Here is a 25707-nt window from a genome sequence, read left to right as displayed (position 1 = left end):
TTTTTTTCCATTAATCTAAACTAACTCATAAATCAAGGAAACATAAACACTTTTGGTAATCCATAAGTTATGGAGTTAAAAAAAACCCTTAAGATCACAACTTTAAAAAAAAAATTTGAGCTCCAAAATTTTATGACAAAATATATAACTCCTTAAAACATTTATATCAAACTTTTAAAACTAATAAAATAATCATATCATTTTATCTTTTACTAAATTTGACCTAATTCAACTCATATAACAAATGATTCAAATTTTACAAATAATTCGTTTTTCACAAAACAAGTAATTATCTTAAAATTTGACAAACGTCATGTTTTTTTTTTCAACTTTGAAAATCAAACATTTGCATGAATATAACATAAAACAACCCATGGCTCTGATACCACTTGTGGGTTTTAGTATACTAGTTAGGGAAACATATTTTATCATAAAATTTTGGAGCTCAAAAGTTTTTTTTTAAAGTTGTGATCTTAAGGGTTTTTTTTTTTAACTCCAACAGTGGTATCAGAGCCAGGTTGTTTTCTGTTATATTCATGCAAATGTTTGATTTTCAAAGTTGAAAAAAAAAAGAAAAAAAAAGAAAAAAAAACATGAAGTTTGTCAAATTTTAAGATAATTACTTGTTTTTGTGAAAAACTAATTATATGTAAAATTTGAATCATTTGCTATATGAGTTGAATTATGTCAAATTTAGTAAAAGATAAAATGATATGATTATTTTATTAGTTTTAAAAGTTTGATCTAAATGTTTTAAGGAGTTACAAATTTTGTCATAAAATTTTGGAGCTAAAAAAAAAGTCTTTTTTAAAGTTGTGATCTTAAGTGTTTTGAAACCTCCATAAGTTATGGATATGAAAAGGTTTTAAAAAAAATTGATTCAAAGTTTTTATGGAGTTACAAAATTTGGTGTTAATGTTTTAAAGAATTCCATAACTTATTCTTAAGTTATGGAACATGAAAAGTTTCATCATAAAACAAGCATTTAACTCCATAAGTTATGGATTACCAAAAGTTTTATGTTTCCTTGATTTATGAGTTAGTTTAGATTAATGGAAAAAAAAATTGTGTTTTAGTTGTTTTCAATCCTAATTAATCTAGAGGTAGTTCATAAAATGTGTTTTTGTAACTTGTCCTCAAGTTACATAAAATGTCACATTTATGAATCTTAAAACTCATAAAAATGCCTTAGGTTACAAAAAATGAAGAGTTTTTTTCTTATAAATAGTCTTTATGGCTCCATAACATGTCCTCAAGTTATGGATATCCAAGAGTCTCTTCATTAAAAGTTTTAAAGCTTTAATTAAAACTCATAAGTTATGAAAATCCAAGAGTTTTGAATAGTTTCAAAACTTGCCCTCAAGTTTTGGAATTTGAAAAGTTCTCTAATGAATACTTTAATTCCAAGTTAAGCCCTTAGAATTTTAAAAGTTAAAATTCAACCCTTATACTTTATAATATTATAAGTTAATAATATTTATATATATGTATAAGAGTAAAGTCGTCTTACCATTAGTAGGCCTCATTCACGAAGCCGGTCTATAAGGGGGGGGGGTATAAGGTTACTGCCTATAAAATGACAGTTTAATGGGTGTCCACTCTCACCCACCGCTTCCTTGACCGGTGGAGGGTCGTTAGCCGAACGGGTAGGACAAGGACTATAATTCTCCCTTCATTAAAAGTATTAATGATAAATACTAAGTAACTAAACTCTTATTAATACCCAATCTTAGTTACTTAGGAAAATGTGAATTTGGTGCTAACCCATGAAATTACACTTTGCACTTTGCTTTAGTCAGTTAGTGGAGCGTGTGTGGTTAACCGGTACACTAGCTTGATTTAACAAGGTAGGCAAAGGGTAACTTAATATTTATCATAGTATCGGTGGAGCTCGTGTGGTTAACCGACACATCGATTGAGGGGTAAAATTAAGGGTACCAAGTCAATTTGCATGGTTATTCACACCTTGTTTGTGATCCTCGGCATCCCAGTCACAAACTTGAGAGGGCACACTCGAGATTCAAACATGCCATTGAAAGTTCAATGTATCTCAAAAGATCTAGGAGTTTCAAATCCAATTAAAACTTAATTATATTTCGTTTTTCATGGTGGAAACTTGTAAAGCGTCATTTACCTACCTTCAACTATTTTATAACTTGGATTACGGCATCCCTCTTCCAGTTATAAATAGGTTGTTGGGTCCTAGCCTTAATATTTCATATTGGGTGTTATATTAAGGACTTTAAATCAACTAAACTTGAATATCTCCCAAAAGATGTCTAGTTCAGACATCTATGATCTTCCCAAATCTCTTGGAACTTTACTTCCTCCACCTCCTCCAATTATCCTCCCTAACCCACAAGTTCAAGGTCACTCAAGCCCTAATGGCAAGCAAGGTCTATGTGTGATCACATCTTGGAGATGAAGTCACATATTGACAAGCCGGGAGAGTTGGGTGTCAAAGTCTTGAGAAAGTTGGATGTTCAATCACTTTCTAAGTCACATAGTGAGTTCCTTTGGGACTACTATGAAACAGACTATGACATGAACCTTAATGATCATATCTATTTGCTTGGTGCTACTAAATCAACAATGATTTGGAGGACCAGTAAAGCAAATTTGATTAGAAGATCAACTTCCCAAACTTCCATGGACTTTGAAAATGGTAACATTGGATATCCAGAAAATCTTTCGCTTCCCAATGGAAAGGGATTGGCCATAGTCAACTCGGTTGACCAAATGGTAAAGAGAAAGGCGAGTCTGTGACAGTCCAGTACACCATTCCTAAAGAGTCCATATGTTTGTCTTTCCAAAGGAAGGGGCATTGATTGCGAAGCTGCCTATTTACCTGAAAGATCATAAGGTTGATCAAGTCAAGAAGTTTGACTCTTCTTCAGGTAAAAGTCCATTATCTAACTCTGTTAAGTTTCTATTATGAGATTCTCATTACATGATGTGACTGGGTCACATGTTGATGCTTTAAGAATCAAAGAAAAGTGAAGAAACTTAAAGGAAGTACATGCTGATTCTGATCACGAAGATGGATTTCGATCGCATGGTTTGGTGATCAGAATTTTTGAAGCTGTTACTTAGGAGTTATGATATATTGCTTAGGAATAGATAACAACAAGTTTTTCATATGCATTTGCACAGTAAGGATAAGTTTTTTCCGCAAAGTTTTGAAATAAAATAAAAGGTTTTAATTTTATATTTATTTTTAATATCCTTACAAGTGGCATTTGTGAAAAATAGTTGTTTATATGATTCCATTGATAGCAATATTTGGAAAAAAAAATGGACTTGATTCTTTCGTTTGTGGTAGTGTCATAATTTACCAAATAAGGAAAGATTCTCATTCCCAAGGCTTCAGTTGGATAGAAACTTGGAATCATGCAAGTTGAATAGTATGATGAATGAGAACTTTCAAGCATTGGAAAATTAAGACTTGTTCACATGGATGTGTGAATCAAGTGAAGGACTAAAGGGATCGAGTACACATTCTTGTGCACTGGTCATGTCCACCACAAAGCTCGTTAAGACTATTCGTCATAATTTACTAAAGTTTAGTAAATATGGTTAGACTTACAAGTTTAAGTATAATTCTGAAACATTGGAAAAGTCTCAATGTATGGCAGAACGAATGAGAAGAATCAAATTAGGCAGAAAGATAAAAGTTTCTCAAATCTGAAAAGATGGGAGAGTACTTTAGTATCATGTTTTGTGATCATCTTAATGATTAAAGAACCACATCACAATTGGTCTTCTAAGGACATCTTAGTGCATTCTTATGACTAAGAAGAGGAGTCATGAATTGTTGAAATGGTTAAATCAAGAAGATGAGTCATACATCGTTTCAAAACAAGTCTTAGAGTCATACTCCAAGACTATAAGTTGAGTGACATATCTTAAAGAAAGGTTTATAACACTTGTCAAATGTAAGAGTAAAAGTGTCCTACTCTTGTACATTTGAAGTTGGTAAGTTGTGATGTTTTGGATTAAACAAAGACCAACTAAGGCCAATTGTGTGAAGTGTTTGTCTTGATAAAGAATCCGCACTATCCCTTGAATATTTGACAAGAGAGTCTTATATGTCAAGAGGACAGTGGGAGTCTTAAAGGTCTTGAAAGTCTCAAGCACTAATCAAGAATAAAACTTGAGATTCTTCACTAGCATACGACTTGAGGTTTATAACCTATCGTGTTGACATATTCTGTGCCCATTCCAGTTAAAGTTGGCTTTGCATAGTTATTCTGAAAGTTCTCAATTGGTTGCATAACAACTTGGAAGCAATGGCAGTCCCTGTACTGCCAGGTGGCAAGAAGTTAAGATTGCATAAGTTCAGTCCATATGAGTTTGGATTTGTCATTATCCTTGTCTTGTGACTATGGTTTTGACGATTCACATGGATAAGAACACATACACCATAAAATCTAAGGGTCATAAGGTTTCTCTCCGATTCATGAAAATGATGGTGAGGAAACACTTCCACCAAGTAGATTTGAAGCAGATGGCAAAAGGTCTAAACAATTGAGACTATGATTACGACATTCCTTTTCATAGTTCTGATATTGTTTAGACACACATGCATGCTATCTAAGGAAAGGTGTATGATTTTGATAAAGTTTTATCAAAGCATCTCGTATCATAAATCTGAACTTTGGTAAGAAAGTCAATAAAGTATTGATTTCTAGAAGTCCAGCTGATTTCTGAGTACATGTCAAAGCTAGTGGGAGCATAAGTGTTATGCTAATAATCATCATGTTAGTGGGAGCATGATAATTATTGTTAGTGTTGCAAGTTAGCAATGTTAATTAGAAAACAAAATTTCAATTCGTGAGGCTGCAGGGATTGAAAAAGTTGTTTTGCTATAATTAAGGGAGAGGATATACTTCATTTCAGTTCTAAAGGCTTAGATTGAGACCTTAATCATCTTTAGTCAAGAATATATATATGAATTTCATGTTGGATTGGTTCAACTTAAGGAAATTCTATATATTGCGTTCTCAAAATTCGATTATGATTACGGCATCCCTCTTCATAGTCAAATTTTGAAAACATGGCAAATAAAAATATTGTAGCAAAAGACTGGTCTAGAATCATGTCTTTATGTGAGACATCATTAATCGTGTACCATTTGCTTTGGGTACAGGATCGATTGCATGTGCTATAATATTTTTCATTTCTAAATTTTTCCAAATGCCCAGAGGCATTAAGAAGGGAAAAGGTCTAGAATTGGATATGACTAAAATGATTAAGCAATTGTCGAGGACAATCTGAGGTTTACCAAAGTTTGGTTGCTCAGGGACAGTTGGAAGTATAGTGCTAATTTTGGAAGGACCATATTGACATATTCTGAAAAGAGGCATCTCTTATTCAGAAGTGATAGTCAAAATGAGAATATGGAGTTGTCTCCATAGGTGGAAGTTATATGTGTAAGATTAGAAAACTTAATGCAAGAAGCATGTCCAAAGCAATGTACTTTGAATATGAGACTTAGTTTCCATGGAGTTGATCTCCATTAGAATACCTTATAATGACTGTTGACACGTCTTTGTGACTTTGTACATATTCATTACAGGAGGGTCAGTGCATATAAGTTTAAAATCTAAACAGATTTCGATAAATGATAGGAATTTGAAATTCTCACATTTTTCGATAAGGATTTGGGAGTGTGAAATTAGAATCATTGAAATTATGTTCAATTGGTTTATTTCACAAAGTAAGGATCATAGACAAACATAGAGTGCATACTTGGTGTATGGCAAAGCTATTGTTTAAGAAAAACATAGTGTACATGCTTGGAGCATGGGACAACTAGTGTTTTTAATTCAAGTATAAAGTTGATAAAACCGAAACAATGAATAATGAGTAATCAGTATGGTGATAAATAAAAGTGTTTATTTATATTCATACGGTTTGATACCATATTTGATTCATTTATTCTTGTGTTTCACTTTGCATGTTTTGACTTCCAGAATAACTAAGTCGCTCTTCCTGAATGATTAAGTTATTTAAACTATCCACAGTCGGTCATATGTTGGAAGTAGATATGAATCAAGACTGTCATGGGTTGGCTTGTAGAGGTCTAGGATGTTGGACAAAGCGGTGCTACAACACTCATGAGTGCTCATAAGTTCTGAGTATTGGATTCAACCCACGCTCATTTGAATCACTTCATGGATTTTATCACGAGTGATAATGAGACGATAATATCTTATATTCTTAAAACCAAGAGATATGAGTTGTTACTATGACTTTGTTATACATTGATTGCACGAAAACGCATTAGTAACTCGATGTTATAAAACGTGCCTTTGTGTATGATTCAACAAGTAGTAGAACAAGCCATATGAGTCGAAGTTTATCCATTCCTTTTACCTTCGGGATAAAAGCGATATCTGTGGGCCCCTCGATGATTTAGCGATGACACATGTGAGTGCTTGGCCAAGCCAGGACTGATTTGATTTGTTCAATCAGTCAGTCATCATAAATCGAAAATCGGGAAACAACAAATGGATAGAGAGAATGATTATAATCCATGTCTCAGTCCATATGATATCTAGAATGGAGGAATATATGATCCCTTATCTAATGGACAAGTCATTAACAAGGTCAGAGTTCGACAACGGCTTTAAGAGCTACGATTGCCAGTTAGGTTTTGAAGTCATACTCAATAATAGTTTTAGACTTATCCAAGTGGGAGACTGTTGGATTAATGTCTAAGTCCATAACTATATTTGGTATGTACTTGACCCGACCCGGCATGGTCCATTTGGATTGCACTTCACCGGCACAATTTGTATGGATAGTCTTTTGAGAATAGTATATTTATGATTTATATTAATATATTATAAGTTCTAATATATTAATATGGAATCATATTATTTAATTAGTATTGATCAAGAATTAATTTAGAATTAATTAAGTGATCAAAAAGAACTAATTAAATATGGATTCTTATATATATGGAATGGGCCAAGTTCATTTAGGTTGGGCTAAGCTTTCATGGATGGTCCATGGAGCTTTTAACCCATGGATCCTATGTAAATGAAAGGTCATGGGTATTAGGGTTTACATGGATGTAACCCTAATCATCCATAACATATAAAGGGGTCCTTGGCTCACAAAATTGGCACAAGTGTGTGAAAATAAGAGTGGGCCGATTTTAGTGTGCATACATATTCTCTCAAGTTCTTCCAAGGTGTTTTGGTGATTTGTGATTCCATTTGAGGCTTCCACACTATTGGGGCTAAGCTCTTAAAGCTTGAAGACATCAAGCTACATCAAAAGGTATGTCATCTAACTAGAACTTTGTAGTATAGGTGCTTCATAATATGCTAGTTAGGATGAAACCTTGGAATAGTTAATATTTGCATGTATAATAGAGAAAACATAGATCCAAGGTTTATAGGGTTGCATGTACACCATAGGAGTGTTAGAATGCTCAAAACCCAACAAGAGGTTCCTTCATCGCTCGACTCTTGAATCTCTTCAAGATTGATTTGGCTCCCACTGTCCCCTTGGCTTATGAGTTCTCGCTCTCGGAAAACCCCTCTCCTCACAACGAAGACAACATTGTCACTCGGTCTATAGAAGAGATATCCAAAGGACTTCTGCGGGTAGCCGATGAAAATACACCGCTCACTACGAGGTTCGAGCTTGTCGTGAGTCTCTCGTCTTACAAAAGCCTCGCAACCCCAAACCTTGATATGTTCCAACGAGGGAGCTTTCCCTGTCCACATCTCGTGAGGTGTTTTGGCAACCTTCTTTGTAGGGACTAAGTTAAGGATATAGGCGGCAGTCTCTAAGGCATACCCCCAAAATGAGATAGGTAGCGAAGCACGACTCATCATGGAGCGAACCATGTCTATCAAGGTTCGATTATGCCTCCCAGCCACACCATTCAACTGCGGTGTCCTAGGTGGCGTCAATTGCGAAACAATTCTGCATTCCTTGAGGTAGTCGTGGAATCCAAGACTTAGGTACTCTTCTCCTCGATCGGATCGAAGCATCTTGATTTTCCTGCCCAACTGATTCTCCACTTCTTGTTTGAACTCTTTGAACTTTTCAAAGGTTTTTGACTTATGCCTGATTAAGTAGATATAACCATATCTGCTATAATCATCAGTAAAAGTCACGTAGAAGCGGCACGCATCCGTTATGATGGATCTAAAAGGTCCACATATATTTGTATGTATGAGATCCAATAAACCCTGACCCCCTTCACAAGAACCAGTGAAGGGTGACTTGGTCATCTTTCCAAGCAGACAAGACTCGCACACGTCATCGTCCCTAAGTTCGAATGACTCCAATACTCCATCGTTTTGGAGCTGGGCTATGCGCTTCTTATTGACATGTCCAAGACGACAATGCCACAAGCATGCTTTGTCCAAACTATTGGAAGAATCGATACAGAACACATCATTTCCTAAGTTATCTACAACCATCACAGTTTCATATATTCCATTACAAAGCAATGCTTCAAAATAGAAAACACCATTAAGATAAGCATTAATAGAACCCTTTTCATTATAAAATGAATATCTAAACCCTTGTCTATACAAACCATGAAAAGAAATGATGTTTCTTGCCGTATCTGGCGAATAGCAACAATTATTTAAATCTAATCCTAATCCATTACTAAGCACTAAAGAATAAACTCCAATCTTGGTGACAGGCGACGATCTTCTGTTCCCCATGATCAAGTTTATCTTCCCATGCTCCACATCCCTATTTCTTCTTAGGCCCTGCAAGTAAGAATAAATGTGAAAACCACATCCTGTATCAAGAACCCAAGAAATAACATGCGATGAATCATTAGATTTAATAGTGTAAATACCTGCGTAGGATGGCTTGATCTTTCCATCCTTGATGTCTTGCAGATATTTCGGGCAGCTTCATTCCAATGCCCTATTTCATGATAGTGATGGCACTCTGCCTCCTTGGGGTTGGAGTTGGGTTTAGCAGAACCAGCCTTGGTTCCACTAGAAGAGGTGTCATCATGGGACTTTCCCTTATGGTGGCTCTTTGAGGGAGCCTTCCTCTTCTTACCCTTTCCTTGCCCAATTGCCAAGACTGGGGCATCATCAGGATTAGGAGTCGATGCAATAGATTTGTCTTTGAGGTTGCTCTCAGTAGTCCTCAGCAAGCCTTGAAGCTTGCTCAAAGTGACATCCTCCTTCTTTATGTGGTAGGTCATGCAGAACTGGTTGTAGCGGGGAGGCAAAGAGTGAAGGATGATGTCAATTGCCAGCTCTTCATCAAAGTTAACATTTAACTTTAGCAGGCGATCAACATATCTCTGCATCTTTTGCAGATGAGCAGCAAGGGACTCTCCATTACCAATTTTGGCAGTGATCATCGAAGTGATGATCTCGTACCTTTCTTGCCTAGCGCTTTGGTGGTACCAGTCCAGCAGATCTTGATGCATTTCATAGGGATACATGTGTTGGGTTTTGAGCATTCTAACACTCCTATGGTGTATATGCAACCCTATAAACCTTGGATCTATGTTTTCTCTATTATACATGCAAATATTAACTATTCCAAGGTTTCATCCTAACTAGCATATTATGAAGCACCTATACTACAAAGTTCTAGTTAGATGACATACCTTTTGATGTAGCTTGATGTCTTCAAGCTTTAAGAGCTTAGCCCCAATAGTGTGGAAGCCTCAAATGGAATCACAAATCACCAAAACACCTTGGAAGAACTTGAGAGAATATGTATGCACACTAAAATCGGCCCACTCTTATTTTCACATACTTGTGTCAATTTTGTAAGCCAAGGATCCCTTTATATATTATGGAGGATTAGGGTTACATCCATGTAAACCCTAATACCCATGACCTTTCATTTACATAGGATCCATGGGTTAAAAGCACCATGGACCATCCATGAAAGCTTAGCCCAACCTAAATGAACTTGGCCCATTCCATATATATAAGAGTCCATATTTAATTAGTTCTTTTTGATCACATAATTAATTCTAAATTAATTCTTGATCAATACTAATTAAATAATATGATTCCATATTTAGAACTTATAATATATTAATATAAATCATAAATATACTATTCTCAAAAGACTATCCATATAAATTGTGCTGGTGAAGTGCAACCCAAATGGACCATGCCGGGTCGGGTCAAGTACATACCAAATATAGTTATGGACTTAGACATTAATCCAACAGTCTCCCACTTGGATAAGTCTAAAACTATTATTGAGTATGATTTCAAAACCTAACTGGCAATCGTAGCTCTTAAAGCCGCTGTCGAACTCTGACCTTGTCAATGACTTGTCCATTAGATAAGGGATCATATATTCCTCCATTCTAGATATCATATGGACTGAGACATGGATTATAATCATTCTCTTTGTCCATTTGTTGTTTCCCGATTTGCGATTTATGATGACTGACTGATTGAACAAATCAAATCAGTCCTGGCTTGGCCAAGCACTCACATATGTCATTGCTAAATCATCGAGGGGCCCACAGATATCGCTTTTATCCCGAAGGTAAAAGGAATGGATAAACTTCGACTCATATGGCTTGTTCTACTACTTGTTGAATCATACACAAAGGCACGTTTTATAACATCGAGTTACCAAATGCGTTTTCGTGCAATCAATGTATAACCAACTCATAGTAACAACTCATATCTCTAGGTTTAAAGAATATAAGATATTATCGTCTCATGATCACTCGTGATAAAATCTATGAAGTGATTCAAATGAGCGCGGGTTGAATCCAATACTCAGAACTTATGAGCACTCATGAGTGTTGTAGCACCACTTTGTCCACCAACTTGGACCTCTACAAACCAACCCATGACAGTCTTGATTGATATCTACTTCCAACATATGACCGACTTTGGATGGGTTGAATAACTTAATCATTCAGGAAGAGCGACTTAGTTATTCTGGAAGTCAAAACATGCAAAGTGAAACACAAGAATAAATGAATCAAATATGGTATCAAACCCTATGAATATAAATAAACACTTTTATTTATCACCATACTGATTACTCATTATTCATTGTTTCGGTTTTATCAACTTTATACTTGAATTAAAAACACTAGTTGTCCCATGCTCCAAGCATGTACACTATGTTTTTCTTAAACAATAGCTTTGCCATACACCAAGTATGCACTCTATGTTTGTCTATGATCCTTACTTTGTGAAATAAACCAATTGAACATAATTTCAATGATTCTAATTTCACACTCCCAAATCCTTATCGAAAAATGTGAGAATTTCAAATTCCTATCATTTATCGAAATCTGTTTAGATTTTAAACTTATATGCACTGACCCTCCTGTAATGAATATGTACAAAGTCACAAAGACTTATCAACAGTCATTATAAGGTATTCCAATGGAGATCAACTCCATGGAAACTAAGTCTCATATTCAAAGTACATTGCTTTGGACATGCTTCTTGCATTAAGTTTTCTAATCTTACACAGATAACTTCCACCTATGGAGACAACTCCATATTCTCATTTTGACTATCACTTCTGAATAAGAGATGCCTCTTTTCAGAATATGTCAATATGGTCCTTCCAAAATTAGCACTATACTTCCAACTGTCCCTGAGCAACCAATCTTTGGTAAACCTCAGATTGTCCTCGACAATTGCTTAATCATTTTAGTCATATCCGATTGTAGACCTTTTCCCTTCTTAATGCCTCTGGGCATTTGGAAAAATTTAGAAATGACAAATATTATAGCACATGCAATCGATCCTGTACCCAAAGCAAATGGTACATGATTCATGATGTCTCACATAAAGACATGATTCTAGACGAGTCTTTTGCTACAATATTTTTATTTGCCATGTTTTCAAAATTTGACTATGAAGACGGATGCCGTAATCATAATCAAATTTTGAGAACGCAATATATAGAATTTCCTTAAGTTGAACCAATCCAACATGAAATTCATATATATATTCTTGACTAAAGATGATTAAGGTCTCAATCTAAGCCTTTAGAACTGAAATGAAGTATATCCTCTCCCTTAATTATAGCAAAACAACTTTTTCAATCCCTGCAACCTCACGAATTGAAACTTTTGTTTTCTATAATTAACATTGCTAACTTGCAACACTAACAATAATTATCATGCTCCCACTAACATGATGATTATTAGCATAACACTTATGCTCCCACTAGCTTTGACATGTACTCAGAAATCAGTTGGACTTCTAGAAATCAATACTTTATTGACTTTCTTACCAAAGTTCAGATTTCTGATACGAGATGCTTTGATAAAACTTTATCAAAATCATACACCTTTCCTTAGATAGCATGAATGTGTGTCTAAACAATTTCAGAACTATGAAAAGGGATGCCGTAATCATAGTCTCAATTGTTTAGACCTTTTGCCATCTTCTTCAAATCTACTTGGTGGAAGTGTTTCCTCACCATCATTTTCATGAATCGGAGAGAAACCTTATGACCCTTAGATTTTATGGTGTATGTGTTCTTATCCATGTGAATCGTCAAAATCATAGTCACAAGACAAGGATAATGAAAAATCCAAACTCATATGGACTGAACTTATGCAATCTTAACTTCTTGCCACCTGGCAGTACAGGGCCTGCCATTGCTTCCAAGTTGTTATGCAACCAATTGAGAACTTTTAGAACTCCTATGCAAATCCAACTTTAACTGGAATGGGCACATAATATGTCAACACGATAGGTTATAAACCTCAAGTCGTGTGCTAGTGAAGAACCTCAGGTTTTATTCTTGATTAGTTCTTGAAATTCTTTTTAGGATCTTTAAGACTCCCACTATCCTCTTGACAAATAAGACAATCTTGCCAAATATTCAAGAGATAATGTGGATTCTTTATCAAGACAAACACTTCACATAATTGGCCTTAGTTGGTCTTTGTTTTATCCAAAACATCACAACTTACCAATTTCAAATGTACAAGAGTATGACACTTTTACTCTTACATTTGACAAGTGTTTTAAACCTTTCTTTAAGATATGTCACTGAAGTTACAATCTTGGAGTATGACTCTAAGAATTGTTTTGGAACGAAGTATGACTCATCTTCCTGATCTAACCATTTCAACAATTCATGACTCCTCTTCTTAGTCATAAGAATGCACTAAGATGACCTTTAGAGGACTAATTGTGATATGATTTCTAAATCATTAAGATGATCACAAACATGATACTAAAGTACTCTCCCATCTTTTCAGATCTGAGAAACTTTTATCTTTCTGCCTAATTTGATTCTTCCCATTCGTTCTGCCATACATTGAGACTTTTCCAATGTTTCAGAATTATACTTAAACTTGTAAGTATAACCATATTTACTAAACTTTAGTAAATCAAATAGTCTGAACGAGCTTTGTGGTGGACATGACCAGTGCACAAGAATGTGTACTCGATCCCTTTAGTCCTTCACTTGACTCACACATCCATGTGAACAAGTAATTAGTCTTGATTTTCCAATGCTTGAAAGTTCTCATTCATCATACTATTCAACTTGCATGATTCCAAGTTTCGGTCCAATTGAAACTTGGGTGATGAGGAACTTTCCTGATTTGGTAAATTTAGACACTACCACAAATCAAAGAATCAAATCCATTTTCCAATATTGTTGTCAGTGGAATCATATAAGCAGCAATTTTCCACAAATGCCATTGTAAGGATACTTCAAATAAATAAAATTAAACAATTTTCTTTTATTTTAAAACTTTGCGGAAAAACTTATCCTTACAATCCACATGGAAAATTGTTGTTATCTATTCCTTAGCAATATATCATAACTTCTTAAGCAACTGCTCAAAATTCTGATGCGATCGAAATCCACCTTCGCAATCAGAATCAGCATATACTTCCTTTAAGATTTCTCTCTATTCTTTGATTTTTAAAACATCAACATGTGACCGAGTCACATCATGTAATGAGGATCTCAGAATAGAACTTAACAGAGTTAGATAATGGGCTCTACCTGATGTAGAGTCAAACTTATTGACTTTAACATCCTTAGGTAAATTTGGCCGCTTTGCAATTAGCGCCCCTTCCTTTGGCAAAAATAAACATATGGACCATTTGGTAATGGGACTATCTCAGACTTATCATTTCTCTTTACCATTTGGTCAACCGGGTTGACTATGGCCAATCCCTTTCCATTTGGAAGAGAATGTTTTTTATGGATTTCCAGTGTCACCATTGTCACTGTCCATAAAGTTTTTGGGAAGTTGATCTTCTAATCAAAGTTGCTTCACTATCGTTCCAAATCATTGTTGATTCAGCAGCACCAAGCAAATAGATATGATCATTAAGGTTCATGTCATAGTCTGTATCATAGTAGTCCCAAAGGAACTCACTATGTGACTTAGAAAGTGATTGAACATCCAACTTTCTCAAGACTTTGAAACCCAACTCTCCCGGCTTGTCAATATGTGACTTCATCTCTAAGATGTGATCACACATAGACCTTGCTTGCCATTAGGGCTTGAGTGACCTTGAACTTGTGGGTTAGGGAGAATAATTGGAGGAGGTGGAGGAAGTAAAGTTCCAAGAGATTTGGGAAGATCATAGATGTCTGAACTCGACATCTTTTGGGAGATATTCAAGATAGTTGATTTAAATTCCTTAATATAACACCCAATATGAAATATTAAGGCTAGGACCCAACAACCTATTTATAACTGGAAGAGGGATGACGTAATCCGAGTTATAAAATAGTTGAAGGTAGGTAAATGACGATTTACCAATTTCCACCATGAAAAACAAAATAATTTAATTAGGTTTTTTTACTTGGATTTGAAACTCCTAGATCTTTTGAGATTCATTGAACTTTTCAATGGCATGTTTCAATCTCGAGTGTGCCCTTCAGGTTTTGTGACTGGGATGCCGAGGATCACAAAACAAGGTGTGAAGTAACCATGCAAATATACTTGGTAGCCTTACTATTTACCCCTCAATCGATGTGCCGGTTAACCACACGAGCTCCACCGATACTATGATAAATATTAAGTTACCCTTTGCCTACTTTGTTAAATCCAGGTTAGTGTACCGGTTAACCACACACGCTCCACTAACGGTTTAAGCAAAGTGCAAAGTGTAATTTCATGGATTAGCACCTTATTCACATTTTCCTAAGTAACTAAGATTGGGAATTAATAAAAGGTTTAGTTACTTAGTATTTATCATTAATACTTTTAATGAAGGGAGAATTATAGTCCTTCTCCTACCTGTTCGGCTAACGACCCTCCACCGGTCAAGGAAGCGGTGAGTGAGAGTGGACACCCATTAAACTGTCATTTTATAGGCAGGAACCTTATACCCCCCCTTATAGACCGGCTTCGTGAATGAGGCCTACTAATGGTAAAACGACTTCCTCTTATACATATAATATATTAAACTTTTAATATTATAATAGTATAAGGGTGTATTTTAGACATTTAAAATACTTGGTGGTTTAATCTATTAATTAAACTAGACTTTTAATTTAATTAAACTCAAACCATATATTTATGGATTAATAATACTCTTTTAATTAAACGCTTTAATTAACTATTAATAAAGTCCATAAGAGTTAATTTGAACTATTCAACAAAACATCATAATTCCAATTATTAAACTCAAAATTAAAACCATTTAATTAATTGTTTAAGTTATGAACCCAAGAGTTTTATAATTCAATTCTTTTTTTCATAAAAAAACTTTTCTCAAATTCCAAAACTTGAGGGCAAGTTTTGTAATTCTTGAAAACCTTTAGATTCCATAACTTATGGAATTAATGGTGTTTTATGATGAAACTTTCCATGTTCCATAACTTAAGAACAAGTTATGGAATTATTTAAAACATTAACACCAAATTTTGTAACTCCATAAAAACTTTGAATCAAAATTTTTTTTTTAAAAAAAACTTTCATATCCATAACTTATGGAAGTTTCAAAAACCCTTAAGATCACAACTTTAAAAAAACTTTTGAGCTCCTAAATTTTATGACAACATTTGTAACTCCTTAAAACATTTAGATCAAACTTTTAAAACTAATAAAATAATCATATCATTTTATCTTTTACTAAATTTGACCTAATTCAACTAATATAACAAATGATTCAAATTTTACAAATAATTCGTTTTTCACAAAACAAGTAATTATCTTAAAATTTGACAAACGTCATGTTTTTTTTTTCCTTTTTTTTCCAACTTGAAAATAAAACATTTGCATCAATATAACAGAAAAAAACCCATGGCTCTGATACCACTGTTGGGTTTTGAGCATTCTAACACTCCTATGGTGTACATGCAACCCTATAAACCTTAGATCTATGTTTTCTCTATTATACATGCAAATATTAACTATTCCACGGTTTCATCCTAACTAGCATATTATGAATCACCTATACTACAAAGTTCTAGTTAGATGACATAGCTTTTGATGTAGCTTGATGTCTTCAAGCTTTAAGAGCTTAGCCCCAATAGTGTGGAAGCCTCAAATGGAATCACAAATCACCAAAACACCTTGGAAGAACTTGAGAGAATATGTATGCACACTAAAATCGGCCCACTCTTATTTTCACACACTTGTGTCAATTTTGTGAGCCAAGGACCCCTTTATATATTATGGAGGATTAGGGTTACATCCATGTAAACCCTAATACCCATGACCTTTCATTTACATAGGATCCATGGGTTAAAAGCACCATGGACCATCCATGAAAGCTTAGCCCAACCTAAATGAACTTGGCCCATTCCATATATATAAGAGTCCATATTTAATTAGTTCTTTTTTATCACTTAATTAATTCTAAATTAATTCTTGATCAATACTAATTAAATAATATGATTCCATATTTAGAACTTATAATATATTAATATAAATCATAAATATACTATTCTCAAAAGACTATCCATATAAATTGTGCCGGTGAAGTGCAACCCAAATGGACCATGCCGGGTCGGGTCAAGTACATACCAAATATAGTTATGGACTTAGACATTAATCCAACAACATGTCTTCATAGGACTTCTGGAGTTCTGGAGTCATAGTCGCCCGCATGATGCAATGGACTTTCGTAGCATCACGCTCATGGGCCTCAAAGGCAGCGATCTCTTCAGCAGAGGCAGTGTTGATGTTGATTTCCTTTAGTTTCTCATCAAGGACATACTCTTTGTCCTCGTAACGAGTGACCATTCAGATGTTGCAGATCCAATCATTGAAATTGGACCCGTCAAAGATCACTCTCCCACACAATAGTAAGAACGAGCCAGAGGAATTTGAGCCGGAAGCGTTGTTGAAGTGGAAAAGAGACAAGTTTGATTAGAAATGAATCCCCAATTAAACACCCAAATGAGAAATTAGGGCTAGGATCCAACAACATTATTTACAAATTAGAAGAGGGATGCCGTAATCTAACAAGCAAATAATTTGAAGGTAAGTGAATGACGATTCACTAATTTCCACCATGAAAAACAAATTAAAATTAAGTTTTAAATGTATTGAAAACTCCTAGATCTTTTGAGATTCATTGAACTTTTCAATGGCATGTTTAAATCTCGATATGCCCCTCAAGTTTGTGACTGGGATGCCGAGGATCACAAAGCGAGTGTGAATAACCATGCAAATATACATGGTGCCCCCACTGTTACAGTCACCTATTCGACGTGTCGGTTAACCACACACGCTCCATCGAACTATGACAAACATCGAGTCACCCTTTGCCACCTTTGCTTAGATCCCAATTAGTGTGTCGGTTAACCACGCACGCTCCACTAACGTCTTAGCAAGGGTATAAAGTGTAATTTCATGGAATTGCATCAATTCACTTTTGCCTAAAGTAACTAAGATTGGGAATTTTTGAAAAATATTTAGTTACTTTATAAATTCATTATAATTTTAATGAGGAAATGTTTGCCCTATCCTACCCGTTTGGCTAACGACTGTCACACCCCGCTAAAGCAGAAACACGAGGCGTGGCAGTATAAAGGGTTTCATAGCAAAAGTTAAAAGACAACACCAACCATAGTATTAAAAATCATTACAAATTTACAATGGGTTTGAACAACTTTTAAAAGAAATTACAATGTAAATTGAAATACAACACATGCAAATGTTCCTAAAAGTGATGTGTCCCTAAGTGCCACTTACTCGATGATTCCTGAAAAAACATGTAAAAAGAGAGTCAACTATAAAAATAGTTTGTGAGTACTCACAGATTTACAAAATCAAGATTTGGTATAAAACTTTCCATAAATACAAGAACATTGCTATAATGAGAAACAAAGTTTATTGCTATAATAAATAAAAAGATTATTGCCATAATTAATAACAATTTTTGTATGTGTATGAGCAAACAATGAGTTCACAACCAAGCCTATGACTGATGCCCTATCAAGATCTATGCTTATCATTCCATAGATTAATATGGTATCATGCACTCCAGCAATCGGGCGAGTGAGGAGTTGTCAATTCCTAATAGCGCTATCCATAATGACCATTGGCTCAAAGAGTTAATGGTTGAATTAAAGTATAAGGGAACAGACTTATGACGATAAGGCCTCATGTTTCGTGTTGCATAGACATACATAGAGAGATATAGCAAAATATAGCAATCAAGTTTGATACAAATCAATTTAAATACAACGAACAAATAATAGTTTTTCGGACATCCTTTTCCACCCCAAAACATAAAAACCGAAAATAGGGGAGTCGTGAATACTCACAATATGCATTGAGATGATGCAAATGGTGCATTCAACTACGATCCACTTGTACCACCATCGATTCCTACACGATGTTACACACTAATTTTTCCTAGATTTTTCCTAGATTTTTAGTGAAGAATAAGACCTTTGAACATGCAATACAAAACTAGTATTCAGAAAAAGGTGCTGATTGAGAAACAGTTTTGTAAAAATTGCTACAAATCGAAATATTGGGATTTTTCAGTTAGGTCAGATGGGTTTGAAAGATAACTCAACATATTATATTTCAGAAAAAGAATCTAGAATTTTGGTTAAGAAATGAGTGAGATATGGCAGTTTAAAGTCAGGTAAAGAAATATGGCAGATTGCATGCATGATGATTGATTAGAAAAGTGAGTTTTCATCATTTCTTTGAGTAAATCTTTTGAAATATTTTAAAGATATCATGATCCATGCATGTTATGGTCATGTTCCAGAGAGCAAATATATTTAAAAATCATAATTTACATACATGCATTAAAATACAAAAATCTTATTTCTCAAGAACTCTTAAAAATGAGTTTGATGTTTTGATCCTTAAAATCGATTTTTGCACTAAGATCATTAACATAAAACCTTGTTTAACATACATGCATGGTGTTAAAACACATCCATGATGTTATAATAACCATTTTAACAAAAAGAAAACAAGTTTGAAGAAGATGAAGAAGTAGAAGTCGGTTTTTGAAGTAAAATGCACATGCATGGCTTAAATCATTGTTGTGGATCTTCAAGAGATGTATGTTCTTTACCTTAAATTTATTTGTGGCTTGAAAAACCCTTATGAATCTCCATTTGGTGGTTAAGATGTTGTGGTTGTGGTGTTTGGAGAAAAAAAAATTAGAGAAAAGGTAGAGAGAGTTTTCTAGAGAGAGAAAGAAGAGAGATGTGTGTGTGTTGGAGAATGAGAGTGAGATAGAGAGATATGGGAAGAGAGATGTTCGGAATTTTGAGTATAATACCCCTTTCTCTTTCATTTTGTTTTATAAAATTTAAGTTCTTTTATAAAATATCTAAATTTTATATAAAATGTGCACTAAAATCAAGTTTTTATTCATAAAACCTTGATTTTTTATTTATAAATTAAGGGTAAATGTTAATGAGTTAAATTTTATTTTCCTTGAATGAATTTTTATAATTTTAATTATTATAAGATCATATTATGAGGCTCATAACTATTTTTATAGAATTTTTAAGGTTAAATTTCATAAATTTAGGTTTTTAGGGCATTTAGGGTTTTTGAGATTTTTAAATCTTTGGATATCAAAATCAATAGAATCTTTGAGACTTAAATTTATCTTATGGTATTATAAGTCTTTTCATAGTTATAAATAATGTTTGTAACTTATTTTATCAGTTTATTGGCATTCTATGTAGTGATTCCGCGATTCAAACGAAATTGAGGAATCAAGTATACTAGTCCAAGTTTTCGACTCTGACTTAAGTTCCAACAAGACTAGGACCTAATTTCTACCACTAGGTCAAGTGCATGATGTGTTTATATGATTCATGAAAAGGTGTTCGAGTCAAAGAGTGACCTAAATATGGATATTCACTACAGTTAAGTAGTTGTAGAATTCACATATCAATGTGAAATCTAAGTATACTATCCATTAATTCTAATCGTTTCCAAGTTTCTAGTAGTTTATAACTTAGTTTCTAGTTACTAAGTCTAGTATGTGTCGTGCCTACACGTAAAACTAAGTTTATCAAATCTAGAATCGACTCGAATTTTGACGGTTGTCACAGTCTCCCCTGGTTGAATGAATTTCGTCCCGAAATTCAATTCGTGACGTATTCTATTAGAACTTAGCTGAATACAGTTGTATAGCTGGAGAGGTGGTGACTTGAAAGGCTCTTTAATTATTTTGGGTTAATTCCTCAAGAGAAGTGCCCAACTCTTTAGCTATAATCAAATTAATGTTTCCTTAATTCGAGTTCTTTCGTCTAGATTATGGAAAATTTGGTTCATGAAATCATGATCCAACCATGGCGACCTAGTCGAAAAAGATCATGTAGTTAGATATTATCTGAATTAAGAGAGCGGTATAAGTTTTGCTGAAGCACCAACTGCACTGAGCATTAAATCCGCATTGATCCTTAAGTCGCTTTCTAAATTAGCACTAAGTGTAAATTCGCCATCTAATAAAGAAGGGATTAAGAACAATTTATTCACTTCCGTGTTGGCTACTAAATATGGAAAATATATATAATCTGAAATAAGAAGGGGTAGCACGAATGAAAAAGAAGTGATCGAGGGTAAGTTCCTAAAGATACGCACTAAGGGTAAGCAACGAAGTTTTGGTACCTCTCGAATGTAAAGGCTATTTAAGTGTCGTCTATAAAATAAGTTACGAAACGATCAAGGATTTCCGAAGCAATATTTACTACCACGGTTACTCTTACTATAATAAAACAATATTCGAAGAATATATATATTTAGAGAGTCATTGTCGCAAATGGAGGCGATGCAAGTTTATGATAAATTAAATCACCCTGTCTAGATAACAATTTGTGTGATTAGAAATTATAAGTAATCTCACTATTATCATAATGTGTAATAATTCCAAGATAATGAAAATACATGTGTGGCGATCAAACGAGGTAGTAAAATAATATAAAGATTAATTAAGGTTACAGGTTTAAGTCATCAATAAGGGATTTATACAAAAATATTTTGATTACTCTTTTGAAAAATTGTCTAATTGTCTAAGTCAGGACAAATTCAAGCTTACGAGTCAGGATATTTATGAAAACAAAGTTGAGAGTTTAGGAACTCACTGAAAATTACAAAGTAGAATGCTATTTTTAATAAATGAATAAAAATACCAATCATTAAAAATAGTGCATTCTTAGTTTAGTGTTTCTACAAAAACAATCATTTAGAAAATAGATAATCGTAAAATTCTAAACTTTTGATATATTTAAAGAAAAGAAGAAACATAAGGATACATATCATTCACATATATTTTCCGGATATAGAAAAATTATAAGCATAAGGGTATTCATCTTGTGTATTACTTATAAGGAAAAATACAATGAAACTTGCATTTTAAATCAAGTTTCCGAATTTGGAACGAAAGAGCAAATGTAAATAAGGATTACTTATTTATTGTAGATTTCAAAATAAAAACAAGATGTATATGGTTAAAGGCGTAATTTAATATATCAAAGTTGACTAAATCAAAATTATGCCTCACAATTATGCACGTATTAATCGCTCAAAACGAAAGGGTAGACTTCTAGTCTTTATGTATACGAACATGATACCAGGAGAAGCAAAATAGACAGAAACAAAGTTAGACAATGTATTATGTTAATATTATGGCGTGCGAGATCTAAAATCAGAAGGAGAGCGAGAAATAAAGTTCGGGGGAAAGAAAAAGGAAGGTAGCGTCGGCAATGATTGTTATTGTTAAAATTTGATGAACAATACATATAGGTAGATTTAAAACCAGGTTGAGATATATTTCAAACTTGAATATTTGATGTATGTTGATGGTTACATAGACATGTGGGAGTTTTAAAGTGTTTGCTAAGGATTGCTAAAAATTCATAAGTTATCTATTAAGTTAAACTCCATTGGTGAAAAAAAAAAAGAAGCCCTACAAATGGCAATTGAAAATCTGACAATTTTGTCTTTTTAGACTGAAGTCCAACAATGATTAAAATGGATAAGGTAAAGAATCAATATATTTCGAAGAATAATTATTCATTGTTGAGAGTGTATCACTGGAAATTTAAAAGTGAACACTAAGTTTTCAAATGCTATAAATTTTAAAAACTTTATAGATTATAAAACCATATTGAAGCAAAGTACACAAATAAGGTATGTTTTGAAATACAAGCATTAGAGATGTCTTATAAACATGTTTGAAGTATAAATTTTCATAAATATCATGTTGGGTTTCGAGAAAACACATTAAAGTAAATTACAATGTCTAAATGAGAAAGCTGTTAAAAGTGTCAAAACAAAAGTGTTTTGAAGATTCGATGAAACTTTTTCACATAATAAGAACTTCATTGTCATATGTTTAAGTTTTATAGCATAGAGTTTAAACACTTTATAAAAGAAAATGTTTCTAAGTTTTTCGAAAACGTGTCAAAATGGTAAGCAATGATTAAAATGGTTTTAATGCCCTTAAAAGCACATCTATCCATTGAAATGGATTTGAAATGAAATTAAAATAGCAAGGTTAAAACAAATATTGGTTAAATTGAGTTTTGAAGAAAAGTGTTAAGTTAAAGCAAGTTGTCAAAAGATTTTTAGCGAGAATATGGCTTACATTGTTAGGAAATGTCTACTAAGTTGAATGAAGTGGTTATAAAATATGTTATCGATGATAAATAAAACCGATGAAGCGAAATAATTTTTCGATGGAAGAATAAGAAGTAAGGAGAAAGTATGTTAGTGTAGTTGATCGTACCTAAATACTAAGGCGAGTACAAAACGAGTATAAGGCGAGTGCCGATGTCTTTTCCCCAAAATAAAGGACAAGAAAATTGTTTGAAAAACATTTTATGGTGTCAATGCAGTTGACGACCTTTTATAGAGGTCAAAGGGATATTATATGTTAAGTTTTAACCTCAAGGTAGAAACAACCTAGAGCTAAATATTAGCGTAGAAATAAGATCTCACATATAGGTTAAACCTCTGTGTCTCCTTGTGAGTCGAATCCGGAATGCCCGCCAATGGTATCCAAGTGATTACTTAGTGGCGACTCATCTACCTCCTTACGCGATGCTCCAATTATCATTCGTGTCGGTATCGAAACGCTTTTTCCTAGTTGTAACTGTAATACGAAGACGATGAAGAGGTATTAAGGAATAATTGGTATAGGTTTCGACTTAAAATTATTACTAGTGTATATCTAGCTACTAACCTTACATCTAAAGTCAATAGCTACCGAGGAATACCCATTCTTAGTACTATGTGCATTGCTCCTAGAGTGACTAGTGATATAACCTAAGTGGTTAACCTAGCACTTGATAAGGGACAAGAATATTTCTAAATAAAGGCATTGTTATAAAAGTGCACTTAGTTTCTAAGTGTATCTAGATGAATGCCTATAATATGCAATGACCGTACACACACCGAAAAATTTTGTTTTTTCAAAAGTTCAAGTTGAAAATTGTTTTGAACATAATTCTACTATAACTGTTTCCAGCCTCACATTAACTTTCCTTAATTAAGCATAGTTGGCCAGGCTATACTTAATTAAAGTCCAATAATGCGTACTCGAATTAGTTATACCAGTAGTATGTTCTATATTTTAAAAGCGTTTAGAAAATTTTTGGCTATAATTATGGTTCTCCAAAGGAAAAACGGTATTCTCTATAACCTTCGGCTCTGATACCATTTCTGTCACACCCTGCTAAAGCGGAAACACGAGGCGTGGCAGTATACAGGGTTTCATAGCAAAAGTTAAAAGACAACACCAACCATAATATTAAAAATCATTACAAATTTACAATGGGTTTGAACAACTTTTAAAAGAAATTAAAATGTAAATTGAAATACAACACATGCGAATGTTCCTAAAAGTGATGTGTCCCTAAGTGCCACTTACTCGATGATTCCTGAAAAAACATGTAAAAAGAGCGTCAACTATAAAAATAGTTGGTGAGTACTCACAGATATACAAAATCAAGATTTGGTATAAAACTTTCCATAAATATAAGAACATTGCTATAATGAGAAACAAAGTTTATTGCTATAATAAATAACAAGATTATTGCCATAATTAATAACAATTTTTGTATGTGTATGAGCAAACAATGAGTTCACAACCAAGCCTATGACTGATGCCCTATCAAGATATATGCTTATTGTTCCATAGATTAATATGGTATCATGCACTCCAGCAATCGGGCGAGTGGGGAGTTGTCAATTCCTAATAGCGCTATCCATAATGACCATTGGCTCAAAGAGTTAATGGTTGGATTAAGGTATAAGGGAACGGACTTTTGACGATAAGGCATCATGTTTCGTGTTGCATAGACATACATAGAGAGATATAGCAAAATATAGCAATCAAGTTTGATACAAATCAATTTAAATACAACGAACAAATAATAGTTTTCGGACATGCTTTTCCACCCCAAAACATAAAAACCAAAAATAGGGGAGTCGTGAATACTCACAATATGCATTGAGATGATGCAAATGGTGCCTTCAACTACGATCCACTTGTACCACTATCGATTCCTACACGATGTTACACATTAATGAGTCTCTAATAGAAAACTAACACTAGTATATTTGCTACTACAATAGAATTATGCCAATATTGTGTCAAAATTTAATATTCATAAGTTAAAAACATATTTCTGTGAAAATTAAATTTCAATGAATCAATTGTTATATAACAGTTTAAGCGGAAAATTCTCATTATTGAAATGTTAATATTTAACATTTTAAGAGGTGTTCCAATGATTAAATATTGAAAAACTAAATCAATTTGGTTCTAAACTTTCCCAAACTTTTCATTTCAGTTTTAATTGAAGTCAAAGACCTTAAGATAGATTTTCTTGAATTTTTGATTTGTGTAACTTTTTTTCACCATTTAATTCCTTGAGTAATCATAAAATCATGGAAAATAGCAAATTATCATGAAAAATTCTTTTAATTTTTGTGTAACTGTTTTGCAGTGTACATAATCTAGGAAAAATATTAATATGTGTTTTCAAAAAGTTTCACACAATTTTTCTGATTTTTGTGTATTTATTCTGTAAAAATAGAAATAAATAGATAACAGTTTCAAAAATTCACAAAACCTTTTTTTTACAAGTGTTATTACACATACTTAAGCTGGGAAAAATATTTAAAACGGATTTCTAAACTGTTTAACCCAATTTTATGATTTTTGTGCATTTAAGTGTATTAAATCTTGGGAAAATAGAAGAAAAATAGCATACAGAAGAGAAAAATCATCCAAATTTATATGTAGCATCCTAATACATTAAAAGGTGCTCTGG

Source organism: Lactuca virosa, chromosome 1, assembly GCF_052849685.1.
Source record: "Lactuca virosa cultivar CGN04683 chromosome 1, Lactuca_virosa_CGN04683_v6, whole genome shotgun sequence".
Classification (NCBI taxonomy): Eukaryota; Viridiplantae; Streptophyta; class Magnoliopsida; order Asterales; family Asteraceae; genus Lactuca; species Lactuca virosa.
The sequence above is the reverse complement of the archived record's forward strand: the minus strand, read 5'-3'. Positions refer to the sequence as shown.